Raw genomic sequence first — 21039 nt, 5'->3', positions numbered from 1 at the left:
CATTCTTGTTAGAATTTGAGAACATGCCTTGTTGATTGGATTGTGGTGTTGTCTTTTCTACATTCTTTGATTTTCTCTTCCATTTCTTCTTACTTTTTCCTCTGTATGAAGACTGTCTAGCTAAATTTTGAGAACCCTCATTGGCCACCAATGCTTTAGACTAAGGTGGTTACATAATCCCAATTGATTTCAACTTATTTTCTTCATCATCCAATAGTTTAGCATATTCATCAAAAGTGACTTTCTTGTAGGAAGACCCTAAGGTAGTCTTTGAGGTGTTAAAAGAAGATACAAATGTGGAATACTCCAATGGTAGCTTGTTATGAATCAAATAGATCGGTCTATCATCTTTGATAGAACTCCCACAATTAGTAGGCTTTGTCCTTAGCTCATTCACCTTGATGATGAAATCCTATATTGAGTCATATGATTTAGGATCTAAGGAGACAAGCTCATCTTCAATTTTGAACACATCTTCTTCAGACACTTTTCCATATAGGCTTTCGAGGGTATCCTAAGCTTCCTTGGATGTAGAACACTTCTTGATTTGATACATGATCTTATCATCTACCCCCAAACATATATTACCTAGGGCTTTCCTACCTATTGCTACCCAATCTAAAATATCACATGTTGATACATTATCACCTTCTAGTTTAGGAAGAGTACCATATACATATTGTGAAACTCCATTATGCATTAAGTGATACTACATTTTGATTGATCACGTAGCATAGTTATGAGGAGTTAATTTAGGAAACTTAAAGTTTCCCATAATGTAAAAAATGAAAGAAAAGTGTAAAAAAGAGAGAACACAACACCAATAACACCCCCACCCCACACCCCTCCCCACCCCCCCCCATTTCACTAAATCAAGAAACCCCCCCAAAATAGATGCTTTGAGCACTTTATTAATAGTGTGATTATAATGGGCCACTTGCCAATTTTGGCCTTTGTGGACTTCTAATTTTGCTTGTTACAACCTCTAAATTGATTACAAATCTAGAACTTTACAATGTGCTACAATTCTGAAGCATTATAAAGCAAAGAAAGGCCCTATTGCTGAAAGTGACACCCTTTTCCATACAACCCTACAATCTGATAGAAGATCTATAAAGTAGACAAAACATAACTCACTTTCAAAAAAATGGAACCTAGTTTTGACTCCAGATGTGCCCGTATAGAGTGTTTGAAGTTGCAAAATGTAGGATTATGTAGGTACAATCACCAAAAAATAAAATTTATGAATAATCCATGAAACAAAACTATAAAATAACTATACCACTAAAAATCTTAGGAAATTCTACCCAATTTGAAAAAAAAATGCACCTGATTTGGAGTCCGAATGTCTGAGTTATGGCAACCTGAAGTTGGACTGCAAAAACCAAAATCAATCTAGAGAGGGGTTGCATCAGTGAATGAGAGGGTTAAATTTGATGGTCATATGGCCATTGTAGTAGTTGTAATTTGTCTTGGTCTTATAGTCAGATGGTCATCAATTTTAAGCTACTGAAAGGATGAGTCAGCGACCTTTTTCCCTGTGATGACGTTAGCGGATGATGAGGACGTGCCATACTGTATGGACTATATAGAATTGTATAGACTAGAATGACATGTCTAGGTATAGTGTATAGATTTTCTTACTAGGTCAAGTTGGACTATTGTCATGGATGTTGATGTCAGTTATCCAATGTGGCTATTCGGGTGACGTCAGTCAATGATACACTGTTGACTTGGTTGTGAGCGTGAGTCACAAGATGCCACATGGACACATGTGGATTGGTGTGCATGTCTAAAGGAGTAGATGATGTGGGCTATATTAGTCTACATTTACACTACATTTATGGTACTACATGTCCTCAACACAGATTGGACTATAGGAAAAGGGGGACTCGAACTATTAAAATTGTGGGTGGGAGAAAATAATCTCGTTGTGAACCTTACAATGGATATTTTCAATCTCCCTATTTGAAATTTTAAAATGTAGCAGAAAGGATTTTTTTTAAATGTCACCAGGACTAGAATTGTGGTTGCTAGAAGTAACAACCATCGCCAAATTATTTGTTATGGATGTGAGACATTTTCACTATAGATTGTCGAGTTTAAACTCGCGAGCACCAGAGATGTATCAACTATCTTCCACTGGTGTTACTTTCTGATGCCAAAAAGTATTTCAAATAGCTGGATTTTTGTGGATTAATCCCACATGTAGTGGGTGAGCGCGGAATGCACTTTTTAAAAGTTATAGCCCGTCGAACCAAAACAACTTGTTGCCGTGTGGGTGAGGCTCTACCCAATGGTGGAATAGCTACTTGATGGTGAGAGGTGGGCCAGATTTATATGGCTGGCTAGATTTTGTAAAATATTAGACGCAGATGCCCACCCAATAAGGTATCCTAAAAAATTAATAAAAAATCCTCTGAAATAAAATTATAGAGTTGAGTCGGTGTGTCACTGCCCAGTTTAGCTAAAAAAACTTTCTCTGCTTGAATAATAAATCTAAAAAATACCAAATTTGGAAAATACAAAGAATTAAAATAATTGTAGATCTAAAATATAATAACTAGATCAATTAAATGATCATACCCAAACTACAAATTGGGGCCTCTAGGTTCCAATTTGCAAAAAAAATTTCCTCACAATCAATTTTCACCTAGTATAGGCAAATTTATAGTTGATCTTCACCGAATTGATGCTCTAGACACAATGATGAGGTTAGATCTAGCTCTAGATGTTCCTAATTTCTATGGATGCTCTAGATTTAGGTTAAGGTGTTGAAGCATGAACGATCTTGAATGGCTATGTGTAGAGAATCTCCCTCATTTCTGATACCATGTAAAAATTTGGCTTAGGCTAGAATTCACCCAAGAACTAAGAACTCAACATAAGAACAAAAGTAGACCAAAATAGAGAGAGTATGATTAGAATGACAATATTCATTCAATATGCCAACTTAAGAGTACACTAGGAGTGCTTGTATATAAAGGCCTCAGGAAAACTTTTAGAATGCATAGAATTTAGCATCATGATAACTGATACAACTAGGCACATGTCCACCAAATATGGGTTATCCTCCATTAAGCATGGAATTAAGTGTGATGATGTGAGGATAAGCCTACAGTGGTGTATCATGCAAATCAGTGGTGAAGACAAAATGTGCTAAATGAGGAGTGTGAATAACTGTGTTGTCAACAGGATAACTCAATAAATGATGCATACTTCTATGTTGTAGATACCATGTGCATAATTAGAGTTGCACACTTCTGTGAGAGTACAAAAACTCCTAAGTGTCTCACCTAAATAAATAATAAAATAATGCAAAATAATTAAATAATGCATCAACCTAAGTAAACTTAAGTAAGTGTAAATAGTAAAATACTTATTTATGCCTATACATATGCTACGTACAAAGGTTTTGATAAAGTCTACCAAATGGATGTAATGTCTACTTTTTCAAATGGTATACTAGAAAAGGAAGTTCACATTGAACAACCAGAGGGATTTGTTGATGATAACAACATGGATATGGTTTGAAAATTGCATAAAGCACTCTATGGTTTGAAACAAGCACCTAGAGCATGGTATGAGAGACTTCACAAATTTCTTGTGAAGATAGGATTTGAGAAAAGAGATGACAACAAGAACTTGTATATCAAGATAGCAAAAGGTAAAGACATTCTGATATCTAAAATCTTTGTTGATGATATAATATTTGGAAGAAAAGATGCACTATATAAAGATTTTGCTGATAAGATGAAACATGAGTTTGAGATGTCAATATTTGGAGAAATCAAATTCTTTGTTTAATTGAAAGTACATCAATTGAAACATGGAATATTTGTGACTCAATCAAAATATATCAAGGAGATACTCAAAAAATTTGGCTTAGAGGATTCAAAACTAGTCAGTACACCAATGGTAATAGGACATAAGTTATCCAAGAATGATGAATCACCTGAAGTAAATCAAATAATGTATAGATCAATAATTGGAAAGTTACAGTATGTTGTACACAATAGACTAGACATTGCATTATCTATTGGAATAGTGGAAAGATTTTCTATAAGCCTAAGATAAAATCATCTTATGGTAGTAAAAATAATAATGAGGTACCTAAAAGGAATAGATGAGGATTGAAAAATTTGAGATGAATGTCTACACTGATGCAGATTAGGGAGGTAATATAGATGGCAGAAAAAACACTAGTGGAGGAGCACTCTTCTTAGGTGAATGATTAGTCATTTGGACTAGCAAAAAGAAAATTTGTACCGCACAGTCCATAGCTAAAGATGAGTATGTTGAAAATGCCATCAATTACATGAATATTTTATGAATTAAGCATCTATTGACATTTTCAAAAAACCATTACCTAAAGATGCTTTTGAGTATCTTAGAGGTAAGTTAGGGGTGATACCCCTATCCAAGGCTATTTGAGTAACAACAAGACTACCCTACATCAAATGAGTTGTTTGCTGAGATGATATAAATTGATGTAGAGGATACTTACTTTAGGTTTTACTTAAAGTAATTAAAATACTAAAATTTCAAATCAATCATAGGAAAGGTGAGAAAGAGAGAAATCGGAGTTCCTACAAATGCTACATTTGCATGATAAGATGCTGAAACAATATGTCTTTGGCATTATTGTCAAAGAGGGAGATATAGTACAAACTGATCGAATCTACAAGATCAAATGTGTAAAGGGAGAAATAGCAAGAGAAAGGAAATAGCAGCTAAGAGAAAAGAAAATAGCACAAACAGAAATCAATCAGGATGAAAAGATCAGAGAGGGAGTAGAACATAAAGAGAAGACAATGTATTAACAAAAGAGATATCCCTAATACTTTGAAAGCGGGAGTCTTAAAAAATTTAGAGGGAGAAATTCAAATTTGCTTAGAATTTAGAGAGAGTCATAAGAAACTCAAAGTTACTAATAGCTATGAATATCTTTTTGATACAAAGTTTTCTTTTTGGCATTTGATTTACTATTTTCATGTAGTTAGCATTTTGATAACTTGGTTGATCAGTTTGGTTTGCCATCCATGCCAAAGAGGGAGATTGTTGAAATCTAATTGAAATGATTATTATTAAAGAAGGGAGATTGTTGATAAATAATGTTTCCAATCATTGTTTTGTCACTGATATCAAACCCGCTATTTTCTGGAATGATAATTACTTATAAGATCCAAGTACTATCACTTAGTTTATTGATGAAGAGGATTTAATCAATAAAATGTAATAAAAGCACCTAAGGGAAAGGTTGAGTTATGGTTTTGTAAATAAGTACAAGGATCAATTAAGACGATGGTAAAATTATGTATTGATAATACACTTGAAGATACAGAGGTTGGCTACACTTACAAATTCTAGAAGAATAAGTTGTAACAAAGTTGTCTACAAAGCTTGACTAAATTCATTAGTGGGTGTCAAGCAAGCTAGTTCATGCCAATAAAATTATTAGTAAGTGCCAAGCAAATGCAAAATCGAGTGTGTGCTGAGTGAAATAGAAGATGTTGAGCAAGTGTATGTGCTGAGCAAGATAAAATGTAATAGGTGCCAAGCATTAGTAAAAATTAATTGATGCTAAGTGAATCCACAATAGGTGTTGAGTAACACAGTATGTGCCAAGCATCAGAAAGTCAATAGTGTTGAGCTGCTGCATTATTTGAAATGTCAAATATTTTCTAGATCTAAGTCGACAAAGTTTGTTACCTTGAATTTTTTGAACTAGATGGAAGATAAGGATGATGAGCTAGTGGTACAAAATTCTAGGTAAACCATTTTTAGGCGAATATAAGAGGATTCTACAAGATGTTTCTAGAAGAAACAAGATTAAGGGAAGATACATTGTATATTACCTAATCCATTCAAACCAAAAATAAGAGCAAGAAAATTACAGTGGAAAAAGATACTCCAAACTTCTATTTAAGGAGTTAAAGGTCAAGAAGAAAGAGGTTGGTTGGAGAGAGTGTGTTGTGTCAAGGAGAAGACATCAAGAGGAAAGAATATAGTGTAGAAACTCTACTTCGATAGGTGACCACAGAAGTAATTGCATTGGCACAATGAACATAAAGACTCAAGCAGACAAAGCTTGAAAGGTTGACAAGTTGTGAGAGTTGCAAAGACTAAAAACTAGGAAAATTTGTGAATTGAATTGAGATCTAAAATCTACAAGTTATGTTGTAAGTTATATCAAATCAAAAGCCCTTATTGTTACTCTCTAGAAATTGTATTGGTTAGGGAAAAATCCTATGGACTTAGGTTGGCTTAACAACCATTTTGTAAATCCTTTAATAGGGTGACATTCCAAGTGAATGTTCTAAAGTCCTTTAACCAAGCTCACTTCTAATAGGATGGTTGAAATACCTTAACTAAGTCACTTTTAACAATGTGTTTTTTAGCCTTTAACAGGGCATCACTTCAGAAGAGTGAGAAAGGAGCAAGACGTTATTGGTGGTTTTTCCCAAATTGGGTTTCCATGTAAATCACTATGTTATGTGTTGATTTTTCATGTCTTATTCTTGCATGTTGATTTATCAGTAACTTGTTAAGAAGATTTTTTAGCTTGGATAAATGGTTAGTTTAATGGGCTCACTATACTTAGTAAAAAAGTTTTATTTAGACATTTTGGACCTTGAATAACTAATTCACCCACACCCCCCCACTAGCTTAGTTATTATAATATATTTCTAATAGATGGCTACTTTTAAGAAAGCTCCTCTAGAAATTTCCAACCCCATACCTAAAATTTTATATGATAGAGTTGAGCATAAATAGAACTATTGTTTAGACACATAGAGGCAAATTAGGGAGACAACCCTAGCCTAAGTTATGCCAAAACTCAGCAAGATTGAAATTTCTAAATCCATTAAGAAATATGTTATAGGATTTTTACCTAAGAATAGGGCATTCAACATATTATAGAACAATATAGAGGATGTTGTAAACAATTCCAAACAAATGTGGAAGATCACATATGGACTAGCCATAGCTAAAGATGATGAACAAGAACCTATTGAGGTAGAAGATGATGAAGAAGTCATAGTTGAGGGAGGCACTAATATGAATATTTATGATCAAGAAATAGCTAAGGAAGAGGAAAAACTAGAATAAAGTGTACAAGATACAGAAATGTTGAGTTCCAGCCCTACACAAGTGATATGTGAAAGTACTAAAATTGTTAAAGTAAAGGATGTTTTTGATTCTACTAATCATAATTTAAACCCCCTAATAAAGGAATATTTGAAAATAATACTTGTCTAATCTACACTACAAGCCAAATTATGTGACAACCTTGTATTGTTAAGTGTTGATGAAATTCAGAAGTCAGATTCTATGACTACAAGAGATGAAGTGAAAACACAAGAAACATTTACAATCACTCCTCAAGTCACTAGTGTACAACCTTCACAACCCTTAGTTATATATTAGAGGAAGGAGATAGTAGGTAGCACTATCAATACACCCATGGAAAGTACTCCAGTCTCAAAAAATGTTCAAGAACCTAAAAAACACAAGGTTGATACAATTGGAGAAGATAACATGGAAACACTAGTCAATGATGAGACACCAAATCAAATAGGTTAGGTAGATGTACCTACACATCGAACACAAGCTCAAGGTGAAACTATGGGAATTATGATTATTTTTTCATTAGTGACAACACTTACTCAATTCTGTATGCATATCGAGCATCTAGTGGTTATCTTGTAAGATTAGCAGTTCAACAGTTTACACCAAGCAGACAGGGGCTACCGAGAAAATTTAGACAATGTGAAGTCTAGCAGTGTCTACCAAGCTTCTCAGTATCTACTATGCTTCACAGTGTCTATTGAGTAGATAGTTTGTGTCATGAAGATTCAGTGCAAACCGACCAATGAAAGAATTAGTGCAAATTGAGCAATGAAAGATTCAATGCAAACCGAGTGATGAAATATTTAGTGTTTGCTGAGTGAAGCAAGCTAAACTTAGTGTATAGTATCTACCAAGTGACACTACATCTACCGAGTCACCAGTGGTTACCAAGTTTACAACTACATCAAGTGATTAGTATGGACCAAGCCTTCACTTCTATCGAGTGCATGACGATGCCAAGTAATGCAGTAGACACTGAGTATCAGAAGGTAACCGAGTTAGTTCAGTGAACCCAAGTTATTTACTATTGGGCCAACTTGTATTTTGGCTAACCTTGTAATTTTGTAAGTTTGAAAGGTATATATGTAAGATGTATTGTAAGATATCAAGTATGAATCTGTGAATGTTTGTATGATGCATGGAATGAGAAGGAATTGTGAAGTAATGTGAAGTATATGCAAAAGATCATCAGCAACAGTTCAAGGTACACATCAAGGTCAATTCAGAGACTGAAAAGTTATATCCATCACATAAGGTGATTAGTGCATAAGGGATCTTATCAGCAATCAGTTGCAAGTAGATCCACTACTTCATCCTAACAAGTGAATCAGATTTTTCAAATCCTCTAACAAGGTAGACTTAACAGTCTTTCTACAAATCTCCTAATAGAGTGCATACTTCATTGTATGTTTGTAAATACTCTAACAAGGTGGACCTAGTAGTCCTTTGTGCTCCTAACAAGGCAAATCACTAGAAGTGGTCAATGTAAGCCTTAACTGGCCAACTTTATACTATAGTATTGAAGTTTTGTGGGTATCATCCCCACCCCAGTTTTACTTTCTATTTGGAAGTTTCTTGGGTCACCAAATATTGTGTTCACTTGTATAATGATTGTTTTATGTTTCAGAATTTATGCATGCAGTAGTATAGATGGATGTATGGTAAATTAATAAAAAAATTTAAGGTTACTAATTCACCCCTCCCCTCCCAATAACCTATCATATCTTGAATATTTTAAATAATTGGTATCAGAGCTTTGTGGTTCTAAGGATAAAAGTTTAGTAGCTTGAGCAAAAATCTAAGAATAGATGGAGATATTCAGACTTGACAAGGCAATTGAAAATGAAAAGCTAGATCTAGAAATGGCCATGGCCCAACTAAAAGAAGCAAAGGATCATCTTTCTCAATCCCTAAAAAGAAAGAAGGAACTTTCAAGACAAATTAATGACCATCGGTATGTTGAAGAAAATATTGAAGACCTTTTACCATTAAGTAGCTCAGATGAAGCTAATGAGGCAATCAAGGAACTCCTAGCAAAGAATGGCTCTTTGTAGGAAGAAGTAAGAAAACTTAAAAGAGAACAAGAAATCTAATCAATCAGGGTATGTGAAGTTTTGGAACAAAGAAAAAAGGAAAATGAAGACTTGGAGGGAAGAAATAATCAATCCAATTAGCATGAAGACCTCATGGATCAAATCTCTGGAGCAAATGAAGAAATCAAGATTCTTAAAGCATAGAATGAAAGAATAAGAAGTAATCTAAATAGTGAAAGGAAAATTAATGAAAGAATACCGAGAGAACTAAGATGTGGAAATAAAATTGTTGAAAAATTAAAGAATGACCTAAATATTGAAAATAAAATCAATGAAAGAATGATGAAGTCACAAGAAGACATGAATAACCTGATATAGCAAAATGAGCAGAATCTTCATAGACAAAAAGGTAAAGTAGGACTTGGATACAATGAAGAACAAGGTGAATCTTCCAAGAAAGATGCAAAAAGGAATCTAAAACCCTCATGCAATCATTGTGGAAAAATTGGTCACACATCAAAAAAATGTTGGAGCAATGGAAAAGGAAAATTCAAAGGAAAGTGCTATAATTGCAATCAGCATGGTCACAAAGCCAATGAATGCAAGGAGAAACCAAAATTTGAAGGTAATTGTCACAAATATGAAAAGCATGGTCACAAGGCATCCCAATGCAAATCCAAAACATTCAATCCAATAGAACAACTTGTAAAGGCAATATTTGGATGGGACTACAATACCTGGTGTAGATGTCATTATTGTGGAGAATATGGACACATTGGTATAAACTATGCAAGACATCACCTAAGGAAGAAGGACACTATTGTAAGGTGTTATACATGCACTAAACTCATTCATATAGCTAAAAATTGCATGAATATAGGCAGAATTGAAGATGAAAAGAAAGCAAGGGTTGACAGCATAAGGAAAAAAATGAAGCAACAATGGATTCCTAAATCCACTGAAGATACAAGCTCAAATCATGGAAGTGAAGTCACTCAAAAAGTAGGTGACTGCATCCCCTCAAACTAAACTCCTAAGAATGAGTTGGAGCTATACTTAGCAAGAAAATCATAAGAAGTTCCAAGTAATGCAAGGAAAGCAAAATTATCCAATCAGTATTGTAGATACACTGGGATCATAGAAAAGTTATCTTTCACCAAGTACATCAAACTCTACCAAGAAAAGTGGTTAAAGACCTTATCGAGCAAGGTTAGGAATAGAAGGAATTTTGTTCATCTACTGAGTTGATACTCATGCCGAGTTAGGTTAGTGGATGATAGTCTATCACACACTATGAAAACATGGTACCTAGCATTAATGGTAAACTTTTCATCAAAATGGGCAGAATTCAACTTCATTTTCATCATATTCTAAGAGCTAAAAGATTTCTAGGTGCATTCAAGCGACTTCAAAGTGATTTTGAGTGAATTTGCAACTAATGAATTTGATCAAAGATTCTCATCACTTACTAAGAAATAATGGCTTCTAAAAGCATAAGCACCAGCAAGGAAAAACATGGATCAAAAATGTTGGTCAAGGGCATAGAATGGAAAACACCGAACTTTAAGTTGGTTCCCATAGTTGTAGAGGCACTAGACCCTTATGACACACAATCGTAGATACCACCAAAGGTACTTTTAATCAATGATATCTGAACTCATTTCAAATGTTCTATTCAAGAAATAGGAACTCTAGAAATGGATAGTGCATTAGAAGAAATGTGTGTTAGTGGCTCTCTAAAACTTGAACATAAACATCTGGAGACAAAAGGGTTGACACACATCTCTCATATGCCAAGAAGCTTCTAGATAAAATGGATCAGATATATCCTTAGCTGTGTTCACAATGGTTAGCTATGGCTAGAGCAACCCATACTGATCACTAAGAAAATGATTCACAAGATTACTGGCCTTCCCATACTTAGCAAGGCCAAATATACAAAAACCCTAGGTTAAGATGAACTTCAGAAGAAAACCCTAGCTGAATGGGATGGTAGAGGCTTAAAGGTTAGAATAGTTGCCAACGTTGAACTAAGATATGGAATTCATGTGATAGCTCACAAGATCTATAGTTCAAGCCGATTGAACAGTGTGCCATGTGAGGCCATAGACCTGGCATTTAGGGTTGTGAAGAAGAATTTGGAGTGTGACTTGTTTGAACTATTACTAAGTTAACTGAACAAAAACATGGATAGTATCAGATCGTCCAAGAATAACCCCTATAAATTCAGTTCTTTTGACATGTTTATTCTTCTATGTACAAAAATTCTTTCCCTCCAAAGGTTCTATGGTATGGAGAAAGGATGTTTGCATTCTATATTAGATTAATGAATTTATAGTAGAAATGGGTGTCAATTTTGATAGTATAATGGACAACTATTTTGAGGAATTCAAGGAGAGGATAAATAATAGGTTTAGAATCCCTCCTAAACTTATTGAAGATTACAAAGATGATGTTTGTTTTATGGTTGACTATGACAGAGTATATATTTAGGCAATCAGGCCCCGAGTTGCATGGGTAAAACCTCTACCTTATGAGTTAAACATTGATGAAACTAGGGATATTATTGAAGCATAGGTGAATGAACCAGTAGACCCAAGCAAACAATTTTTGGAACCTATGATTAGGCTAAAGCCAAAATAGAATTTGAAATCAAACTTCCCCAAGAAATCAACAAAGGTAAAACAAAGGTTACCAAGTTGAAAACTACTACTGAGCCCCTAATGATTACCAAAGCAAAAGATGAGGACGAAGAAGAGGAGTAGGAACTAGAAGATATAGAGGAAGAATCAAAGGAAGAGGTAGAGCCAATTAAAAAGAAGGGCAAGGTAATCACTACCAAGCCACCCAAAGCCTCCACAACTATTTTCACAAGAAGAGGTAAAGGTAAGAATAAGGATGAAGTAGTATTCAGAAAGCCCCAACTTACCTTCCAAGAGAGGTTGAAACAAATGGAAGAATGAGCTAGCATCACAAATTTCAAAGTATTGAAATTTGAAACAAGGACTAATGCAGAGAAAATGCAGATTAAGGAACTGGTACTTAATAAGATGGGAAAATGGAAATACTCCCCAGACCAACTTGCCCCTCAAATCTCCAAATAGCTATTGGTAAGATTGCAACCAAAGTGGGAGTCAACCACCCAAATAGCCAAGGACATATATCAGAAATCCTTGAAGAATCTTCTACCGAGTCTTATTGAGGTAGAAATAAAGGCAACAATGAAGAATAATGAAGGTAAAATGATGATTAGATTTCAAACATGTTTGATTCTAATTAAGGATATTGAGAATTTTGTAAGAGATGTAAAAAACATGTGGAAGAACATCTATCATTTGCAAAAGCCCAGTAATGATCCAATGATAATCAAGGATGATGATGGCACCAGTAGTTATGAAGGAGATGATAGCACTCCAAGTGCTAGTGATGATTAGACACTAAGGTCTGATGATGAAGAAAAAGGGGAAGAAGCTAAAGAGGAAGACAAGGAGGAAGAGGATGAAGAAGATGATCCAATGAAGATTGCAGCACAAGTCATTGCTTCCCTTCCTCACTCTCCACCTAAGACTGCAACATCATCAGGGTTGGAGATAGCTTTAGCAAGATTGACCACATTATAAACATCATCCACTCCTACTTCCCCATAGCTTTGAGCATCATCTATGGAAGTATCCATTACTTCATCTACCAAGTTGTAGCCTTCTCCATCAGCACCCGAGCAATCAGCTATGTCCTCTAATCAATGTACAGTAAGTTCTACAGTTCTTTCTACAATTTTGTCTACTCCAATTGTGAATATTTTAGTCTGTACACTACCTATTTGTACATCATTTTTGGGAAGCACACCAATTTTGGATTCAGTCGGTACTTCTCTCAGCTTTCCTCTAGTTGCACCAATTCAAGTGTTTTCTACTAGTCCATCTATGTCAACTATTGTCTTTGATTCCAAATCCAAGGAAGTAAGCACAAAAGTAAAACCAAAAAAATCCTCTAAAACTTCTGCTTACTGGAAAACAAAATGATGAATATATAGATTTGGATATAGAAATTTTTATTCCAAAGCTAGACTTGGACAATGCCTTAGCCAGTGAGATGAGAATGGTTAGTCAGCTTCTATAGTAGAAGGCAAGGTAGAAGCAACTCATAGAAGAGAGAGATAGAGAATATACTATAATAGAAAATGCCAAAAACATAATTATTGAAGCTATTGGTGTTTATGTTGATTCATCTCAACACATTTTGTTGCAATTAGAAGAGGTTGTAGCTAAGTTCAATGAGGAAACCTCTAGACAAGAGAAGCTCATTGAAAAGAAAAAGAAAAAAATTGATAATAAAGTGCTTGAGCACATTACTCAGCACATTGCAATAAAGCAGGTTGAACTATCTTCAATTTTGAGCAATCTTGAGCAAGCATTCACAAATGTAAAATCACTTTTTGGAAAGCTCTATGATGTTACCGAGTTCACCAAGGAAGTCAAAGAAAAATTGAATAAATTAGATGTGGAAATGAAGGATAGCACTCAAAAGTTGCATCTTGACCATAGTTCAAGCTCATCCCATCACACAAAGGTGAAATTTTTATCCGAAATGCAGGTAGAGTTACTCAGAGAAGAAGCTAGAATTTGGTCTACACTGATCGACATTCAAAATATGATTCTCCCAGTCATGGATCAAATGCAGAAACACATTGCCTACTCAAAAACATTGATTCATGATAGCAAATTTTCAATAGTAGATCATATGATTTAACTTTCAGCAGAAGTTCAAGTGGCTCTCTCCACCTACAAGATTTTGCAAAACAATTGGGATAAGACATTGTCTCTTATTTTCAAGGTACACTTAGATTTTCTCTCACATATTGGTGTCTCAATTTAAATTTATTGTATACATTCTTTGGCATTATTGTCAAAAAGGGGGAGATGAGACTATTGGTAGGGGGAGATAAGATTGTTGACATTGGGAATATGAGATGAATAAGGAATAAGAAAGACATTGTACAAATAAAAGCTATGCTAGCCATATGTATGGGGGAGATATGTGAGATATGTGAGATATGTAAGATATGTAAATAGTAGAGTAAATCAGAATGTAAGTTTTGATTCATAAGTTTTTTTTTCACTAATACCAAAGGGGGATATTGTTGGCATTATGATTATTTTGTCATTAGTGACAACACTTACTCAATTTTGTATGCTTATCAAGAATCCAATGGCTATCTTGTAAGATTAGCAGTTCAATAGTTTACACCAAGCAAACAATGGCTACCGAGCAAATGCATATAATGTGAAGTCTAGCAGTGTCTACCGAGCTTCTCAGTATCTAATGTGCTTCATAGTTTCTACCGAGTAGATAGTTTGTGTCATGAAGATTCAGTGCAAACTGAGAAATGAAAGATTCAGTGCAAACCAAGCAATGAAATATTCAGTGTTTACTGAGTGAAGCAAGGTAAACTCAATGTACAGTATCTACCAAGTCACCAGTGGTTATTGAGTTTAGAAATATATTGAGTGATTAGTATGGACCAAGCCTTCACTTCTACTAAGTGCATGATGATGCCAAGTAATGCAATGGACATTGAGTATTAGAAGGTCACCGAGTCAGTTTAGTGAACCCAACTTATTTACTATTGGGCCAACTTTGTAATGTATTTGTTTACTTGTATTTTGGCCGACCTTGTAATTTTGTAAGTTTGACAGGTATATATGTAAGATGTATTGTAAGATATCAAATATGAGTGTGCAAATTTTTGTATGATGCATGGAATGAGAAGGAATTGTGAAGTAATGTGAAGTATATGCGAAAGATCATTAGCAGCAGTTCAAGGTACACAACAAGGTCAATTCAGAGATTGAAAAGTTATATCCATCACATAGGGTGATCAATGCATAAGGAATCTTATTAGCAATCATTTGCAAGTAGATATACTACTTCATCCTAACTAGTGAATCAGATTTTTCAAATCCTCTAACAAGGTAGACTTAACAGTCTTTGTACAAATCTCCTAATAGAGTGCATAGTTCATTGTATGTTTGCAAATCCTCTAACAAGGTGGACCTAGCAGTCCTTTGTGCTCCTAATAGGGCAGATCACTAGAAGTGGTCAATGTAAGCCTTAACTAACCAAATTTATACTGTAGTATTGAAGTTTAATGGGTATCATCCCCACCCTAGTTTTACTTTCTATTTGGAAGGTTTCTGGGTCACCAAATATTGTGTGCACTTGTGTAATGATTATTTTACATTTTAGAATTTATGCATGTAGTAGTATAGATGGATGTATGGTAAATTAAAAAAGAGTTTTAAGGTTACTAATTCACCCCTCCCCTCTTAGTAACTTGTCATATCCTGAATATTTCCAACAAAAACTAATATCCAAAGGGTAGAAGTGGACAAGCCTAAAGAGACAAATTTGACACCCAAGGTGAACGAGATAGAAGTAACTCAAGAACTGGTGACATTATAGAATCTAGAACTCCTTCTAGTCAAGCTCTTTAGAGGCTGAGCATAGATGCAACACCATTAAAATTCTCAATGTTGAGTGCTAACTCATCTAAGCTAGAAGAGGTAATAAGTTATGGAGATGTTAGCCTAGATAAAGAAATTGTTTTTCCTAAGTTTGATTATGCAACAATAACAATTGAGTAGATGGGTGTTTTGCAAGAGGCCCTAGCAAGAAAGAAACATCAAGAACTACTTAGAAGGGAGCATAGGTAGAATCAAGATTTGATTGAGATCAAAGACATATTCTTAAATGAATTTAGTCTCCCTACTCTAGATGAAACAAAGCCAATCATTGAACAATTGACAAACAATGTGGAAAGAGTATGTTATATAGACTTGGATACTAATGACAAATTATTAGAATGGTCAGAGAAGAAGTTTCAAAGTAAAGTGAATGAGAAGATATTGAGTGATATATCACTAGCAAAAGTTGCATTGGAAACTAAGGTAGAAAGTGTGAAGAAGTTCCTCGATAACATTTTCTCTTTGTACACCAAATTGTGTAATCCTACACTCTTCACATAGGAGATAGGGAATCACATCCTGAGCTTGGAAAGTCAAATGCAATCATCTGTAGCTAAATTTCCCATACTCTAGCTCAAAGTGAGAAACCCTTAGGACCCTTTTGTAAACCCAAAGTTATTTAGAAACATTAGATGTAGATGAAGTGAACATCAGGGCTAAATTGATTAGCATCCCATCTACATTGACTCCTCACATGAAGATCTTACACAAGGAGCTAGGCTATGTAGAAATATTTATAAAGAAAGACCCCAATATTTCTACATTAGATGGCTTAGTACACCTTGTTGTCAAGCTAGCCATCCAAATTAAGTCTTTGGAGGTAGCATGTGATATTTAGGATGCAACTCTTAAGATTAGTCTTAAGGTCGATAAATCCTTTTTGGAAAAATACACTATTAGTGTATAGCCCATTGACATTAGTGTTAAAAATGGGGAGTAAGCACTAAGGGGGAGAAAAAAAGGGGTAGTAAGAGAAGAGCAAAAAATGGGGAGTAAGAGCAAGCAAGCACAAAATAGAGAAAACAAGTAGAAAATAGACAAAGAGTGTCAGTTGAGGTAAACCTACTCAATAGGAGAATTTTTTTTTTCTTAATAATACAACACATAATAGATCAAACAACTTGGAAAGAGTTATGAAATTTCAAGGTATAAGTCATATTTAAAAATTTTGATATTTTGAAATTTTATATAGAATCCAAATAGTTATTTATGTTATGCTCACAAGAATAAGAGTATTAATTTATGACCAAGTGTTTTTGACACTCATGTGAAAGGGGAAGACCGTTAATCTTAGATTCATTTTGACTAGGAAGTGTCTATACACTTAAGTTTTTTATTTAGTTCATTCCAAAAAAGTAACATATGCTAAGCACAACATATAAGTTAGAGCATTTTAAGTAAATAGTGAGTGTTGAGTCACTCATATGCTGAGTCACTCAAGTGCTGAGAAAACAACATGTGGCGAGTGATTCAGGAGCTAAGTAGGTAGTTCATGTCGAATCATTTAGGTGCTAAGTGACAATATTGAAGTCATAGTATGTGGCAAGAATCAAAGAATTTAAATGTCAAGTAACACAATTTTGTCATAGTTGTTTGTAGTGGCACAAACTACTATGTAAACTATTTTTGAGCTGACTTAAATATTGAACTATGATATTTTGGTGATAAGGATGAATCTTAATTGGGAATCTATATGTATTGCATGCACCCAATTAGGTAAAGAGAAGGTTATGTGGTAATATGGATGAATCACAACCATTGATTCATAGTTAACTTTAAGTCACCTAGGTCTTCTTAAGGAGGAAAAACCCTATACTTCATATGTATGAGAGAGGGAATGAATGAATGATCAAGGAGAGTTTTGCAAGCACAAACTAGGACATTCATTCCTAAAATTCCTACCATGGTCAAGCCTCTCATAGCCATGCTAAAGAAGAACATGGTGTTTACCTAGAAAAAGGAGGGAATAGCTAGTTTTGAAGAGATAAATGCAACAATAACATCAACCCCCAACATTATCAACCCAAATTTTGATAAGGACTTCATTCTCTACACCCTAGGGGATGAGTCAAGCATCTCTGTTATCTTGACTCAGTTAAATGATACAAATAAAAAACAACCTATAGCCTTTTTAACTAAAGGGATAAAAGACTATGAATATAAATATAGCTATGCTAAAAACCAAGCTCTTATTATCATAAGAGTTGTGAAGAAGTTCATGAATCTTCTTTCTCACAAAAAAGTCCAACTATTGGTCCCTCATGCAAGTGTGAAGGATTTTCTCCCAAGTAAGGAAATGAATAAGAAGAGAGATGGGTAGATCACCAAAGTCATGGAATATGATGTAGAGATGAAGATCACCAAGCTTGTGAGAGGAAAAGGTTTGTGTAGATAGATGATAATATATACAATTTGTATGGAAAATATCGACTTATAATATTTTGAGATTATAACATATTATAACTAATCAAGGTCACAACGAGTTAAGCATTAATTGTGCTTCAGGCTTTAGGGTAAATGCACAAACTTGTGTCACCTTTTTGTAAAGGAAAAGGCTAACAAAAGTATAATTGTTCACCTTCAATGATTTAAAAATGGTACTATTATTTAGAATTTGAAAATGAAGTAAACTAATGAAATTTGTAGAAATGGATGAATTTTAGGTTTATAATTTTTAATAATTATTTGGAATAAGAATTGATATATTTTCCTAATTTTTTATAGACAATTTCTTAGTGGCTGAAAAATACTGAAAATTAGGAATCTAGTTCCCACCACAAAACTATATGGAAATAAACTTATTTCCCTTTGATCTCAGACTATGTTATAGATAACATATATAGCTAGAACAATCACAAAGAAAAATTTTCTTTAGACCTATATTTTCTATTTCATAATGACTCAAATTTTAACTCACCTGAAATTGATAGTTTTCACCTCCCACCACATCTTTCAAAACATTTCTATTCTAATTAGAAGAGAAAATATGCATTCCAAAAGAGGACTCTCTCCTCTAGAATGTCATATAATTTTTAATTTTTTTTGATATCATTTAATTTTTTTCTCCTTCTCAAAATCTACATCTTTTCAAGTGTTAAAATGTGTGCGCGTAGAATTTTAAATTACAATATACTATATCTAATTAAAACACTATAAACTCTTTATGAGTATATTCTTGACTTTGAGCTCTATAAAATGGTGTTTATATGTAATTAAAAAAATATCATAAAAAATAGTAATAGTTATTGGAATGTCATTTTTTTGAATTAATTTTATTTCTTTAGTAATTGGATACAAACTAGTATAAAACATGCACTTAATAGACATTTTCAATTGGAAAATTCTAAGATCATATATAACTTAGCTAGAATGAATTTATCTAGATCACATGTTTGAAAAATATTGATTTTTATATAAAAACACTCAAATTTAGTCACATTGATAAGTCAGCCTTAAAAGTGACCAAGCTTTGTACTTTTACCCTACAATGCTATGTTTTCCTTTTATCTGCATGTTTGCAAGGTTAAAACACTTAACCATGGTTTAAGTGGTGATGGAGCGATTCTCTTTTTTTCACACGATCACATGAATTTTAGGCTAACCCTGAATTAAAGTTGAGAAGTGGTGAAGCATTTTAGGTCATGCAATTGCTCAAGTTAATGTATAATCATAGGTTGAAGTTGTGGAGTTGTAGCTTAGTACCATGTGGATAATTTATTGAGGTGGTAGTTCCTAATTGATCAAAGAGATAAAATTTGCATGAAGGATTCTAGTTGTATTTTGATCATTGGATCCTATTTGATTAATAGATAGCATATGTATTCTTTCTAAAAGTGCATGATCTTTAGCCATTGCATTGAAATGCCAAATTACCATGTGTGCAAGTGGGACCACTTTCTAGGTTTGCAAGCCAACCACATTATTGTTTTGGTTGCATCATCACATGTTTCAAAGTCAGTTATTGGATGAAGGTTAAACCTTTCAATTGATTCCTTTCATCTATGTACTTCAGCATGCTTTCATTATGAAGGTGTAAAGGTTAGGGGTAGTTATCATTTTGATCTCCATCATCCATCTTTCCAAAATTGATAGCCAACCTATGTACACATTTTGAAAGTTCAACATCTTTAGCCATTGTGGGATTACGCCCGTTGGACATGTGTTGTTGCAGGCCCAAATGTTGAAGATAGAGTAGAGAAGGGACAAATCAAAGGTTGACATCTAACACATTCTAGGCAAGATTAAAACTCAATAGTAAATGGTAGGACAATATTTTGGATGAATTTCATATATTAATCGATTAAAATTATGTGTTTTCAATTATCATATTTCTTTTGAAGGAGATAATGATGCTCAAAGTGGTGATGTTGCAATTATCTTTTGGATCACACAAACATAGTGGATTAATGATAAATCATGGTTAATGCTACAATCAAGTAATTCTGCTTTGTACACTAGGTCAGAGAGTTAAATGCTTAATCCCATGTTGAAGTGGCAATGATTCATATAAAAAATTACAAAGCATGTTCAATAGTTAATGGGCACATTGTTGCAAGGTAAAAATTGTAATCATTACAAGTGTTTTGAAGGAATTATTCATTAGATAATATAATGAATTTCAGTCAATGGATTCTTTCAAAAAGGTTTTTAGTGTTTCAAGTTGTGACAATACGAGAGTCATTGGGTAGTTCCAAATCAATCTATGCCTTCATAGCCTTATCAATTTAGGGTTTCCATTTTCCCACATTTTGAAGATGCAAAGTGTTTAGCTAATGTAGGATAAGGACATTGTGCCACATGGAATAGTGGGCTAGGTTTCATGAGTTTCCTTCATTGCTTGGTCACTAGAGTTAAAGTGTTACTTAGGGTTTAGGTTATAAAGCAGTGAATACCTTTGTTCACTAGTTTACAAGGTTAAATTTTTAATATATGGTCAAAGCAACAAAGGTGCAAAAGCTGATGGATCTCTCAATTGCAAGGGTAGGGACCAGGGTTAAAGGTTTAGCAATGATCATGTGAAGGGTTAAATAATCTAGTTAGTTTTAGTGTTTTCTCCATCACAGGGTTAAAATGATAAACCATGGTTCAGATTATAAGGCCTTGAATGCCTCGATCAATTCATCACTGGGATTTGTGGCTAGTTAAGGTGTCAAGCTATGAAGTAGTGATATACATGGTAGTGCATCATCACAAGGTTAAGTATTCAAGTCAATTTTCAAGTTGTGACGCTGTGATAATGCATCTTGTAGATAGTTAACTTCATGATTTTCATGGTCATGAGAATTTTATGTTATGACAATTTTAGGCTATGAATGCATGACCAAGTCATTTTTGTAATTTTCATTGTC

The sequence above is a fragment of the Cupressus sempervirens genome, chromosome 10 (genome assembly GCF_028749045.1).
Source record: "Cupressus sempervirens isolate cs-2001-9-10 chromosome 10, ASM2874904v1, whole genome shotgun sequence".
Classification (NCBI taxonomy): domain Eukaryota; kingdom Viridiplantae; phylum Streptophyta; class Pinopsida; order Cupressales; family Cupressaceae; genus Cupressus; species Cupressus sempervirens.
This window is presented reverse-complemented; position numbering follows the sequence as displayed.